Here is a 2,819-nt window from a genome sequence, read left to right as displayed (position 1 = left end):
CCAAACTTGTGGCTCAAACTGACCTTGTGGTCCAGTGCATTATCCTGCAGCACCACACTAGGATCTAATAGTTTGGAAGTACTTAAATATCATTCTCTTAGATAATTTCTTCATTAAGTTCTAGTACCTCTTTTTCCTCAACTACATTTTCTAGCACTGCCTTTTGGCCATTTGTTTGAGCTACACTGTCTTGTTATTTTGTGTGAACAGAGATTTTTCTGTTGCTTTCGAGGTATTATGGTGTCATTGTATTTATATTAAGTTGAAGAATGTATGCTGGTGTGTTCTTAGGCACTCACCAACTGCCTTCTGGTGAGTGTGAATAGGAGATGAGCTTGTGCATGGGTCTCTGGTATTTGCGAAGTTCTGTTCTGGGTGAGTTTATAGCTGACATTGGTTGTTGTCGTCAATCCGGTGTACAGCAGTTGGTATTGACTCTGGCCCAATTGGGGGAGTTGAAAAGGGTTTGGCTGTGATTGTGCTCTTTGGCCCCATTTGCCATTTCCTGTTGGGTGAAGCAGAAAAAGATAGCACCCCCAGAAGATATAAGGAGCATGAAAAAACAAAACTGAAAACAAAAATCAGAAAAAAAACAATATAATTGGGGGGGGGGGGAAGAGGGAGGAAGAAGCCACAAAAAACTCTCTAGGAAACAATAGCGGAAAATTAAACATAATTCTGCAGTGCCACTTAATGGAATCTTGTCTTCTTAGCCCCCTGAGAAATTTAAAGATGGTCCCATTGTGCCTCTCTGAACTATTACCAGTCTTTTTCTTTTTCTTTCTATCTTTTTCTCTATACCACATGTCTGTTTGTTTAGCTGCTTCTCCTAGTGAGAGCTAGCCCCAGGCTGGCCAGGACCAATTTGGAGCAGAGCCTGCAGGCATAGGCGGTTGCTGTTGTCTCTTTCCCCTTTAATCATACATCTAGCCCTGGGCTCTGCACAGGACCTTCCCTGGGGGTATCTACTCTTACAGGTCTCCTCTCTGTTCACCAGGGGGTGCAAGGAACCAGACAAGAAATTAGTAGAAAGAGAAAATAAAATTTGCACCTTTGTCTCTATGAGTCACAAGCAGGCTTCTGCATCGGGAATGTTTTCTTGTCTCTTAATCCACTCACAGCTGTTCAAAATGGGTGCAGCGGGTCAAGGTGGCCACCCCAAATCAGAAGTCATCCCCTTTCTTGTGTTTGTTCAAGTTTTTCTCCTGGTAAGCACTAGATCCACTTATTTATTCATTTATTTGAAGCTCAGAGTTCTAGGACCATTCTCTGAATTTGTTTTGTCCAGTTGTCCCATTATTTGCTGCAGAGGGCCTGCACAGCCTTTTTGCCTAGTTTACCATCATGCCCCATCTTAGACATATTTTTAAATGAATTGTCTCTACTCACCTTGCATCTGCTCTTCAATTCTCTATCATCTGGTCTTCTGATCTAGCTTCTATCTTCTGATCTAGCTTCCTGAAAGCACTATGGAAGTAGTTCTTGTAAAGTTCATGAACAAGTTTAATTTTACCAAATATAATAGATATTTGTCTTCATTATAGTCAAACTTTCAGTAAAATACTACCAAGTTGACATCACTCATTTTAGTAAGTCTAGAAACAATGCTTTCCTACCTAAACGACTACTCTTTTTTAATCATCAAGTATGTTTCCTCTTCCCCTGACATGTAGATGTTGAGATTCCTCAGAGATCTTTTCCTTTCTCTGTACCTTCTAGAGGAGTCTTGGTATGGTGCTGTAGGATAAGCACTCAACCATAATGCCAGTTTTAACTGTATGGTTGGTCGTTCAAAACCACCAACTGTGTTTTGGAAACCCTATATGGGATCATTATGAGTTGGAACTGACTCAATAGCACTAAACAACAACATACCACCTAGATTATGGCATAAATTTCCATGGATTTAAATGTCTTTAGATGCTGGTACTTCTTATGTAACTGTCTAACTGACATCTTGACTTAGATGTATCTCACATTAAAATATCGAATTTAAACTTTAATTTGCTCCCAAATTGAAGTTTAAATTCTATATTTAACCTTCCTAGAACCTCATGTTCTCTACCATAGAAAGTGCCACTACTATCCTGTGTTTGCTAACGCTAGAAAGTCATAATCATTCAGAATCCTCTTTTCTTCCTCAGAACTCACCATCCATCTTCAATTCCTGAATCATTTTCTCCAAAATATATCTAAAATTCATTCACTATTCTATATCTCTTCCATCTTACTCCATGTATCATCTCTTCCCAACATATCTTCTAATTTATTTATTATCCACTCTCAGAATAGTAGCAATTTCTTAAAACACAAATCAGATCATATGTCAATCCTCAATTGTTTTTCTACTGGTCATAGAATAAGATCTAGACTCCCAATTAGGGTTCAGAAAGATGTAGTTTCATTTACTACTCAGATATTATGTTGGACCACTCTCTTCCTCCAGCCAAGTATCCGCCAAGCTGTTTATTAGGGGGCTGTCTACTTGGAATGTTTCCCTTGCTCTTCGCTTGAGTGACGCTCTTCTTTCGTAACTGGGTATAAATGTCACCTCTGAGTGTTTTTCCCTGACCACATTCTATTATCAGTAACTTGTTCATTTCCTTCTTAACATACCAAGTACAATGCTATTTTGTTTTTCTACTTATTATTATTTTTTAATTATTTAAAATATATGGCTCCTCCACTAGAACACAAGTTTCAAGAAGTTAGGATTTATATTTGGGTCCTGTGCCTAGTAAGATGCCAGACACTTAATAGATTCTCCATAATACTTGTTGAATAAGATAAAGGTATCTATATAATTTCTAGCATGGCCC

The 2,819-nt window shown here is 38.5% G+C and overlaps 1 protein-coding gene across 1 annotated transcript in view; it reads left to right on the top strand.

Annotated features, from left to right (window-relative positions):
• HAVCR2 (hepatitis A virus cellular receptor 2) overlaps positions 1-2,819 on the top strand; it is a 37,790-nt gene that overhangs the window by 33,159 nt on the left and 1,812 nt on the right. The window lies entirely within an intron of this gene.

The sequence above is a fragment of the Chrysochloris asiatica genome, unplaced genomic scaffold (assembly GCF_000296735.1).
Source record: "Chrysochloris asiatica unplaced genomic scaffold, ChrAsi1.0 scaffold00057, whole genome shotgun sequence".
NCBI classification, from domain to species: Eukaryota; Metazoa; Chordata; class Mammalia; order Afrosoricida; family Chrysochloridae; genus Chrysochloris; species Chrysochloris asiatica.
Note: the sequence above shows the minus strand (reverse complement) of the source record. Positions and strands in the feature narration are given on the sequence as shown.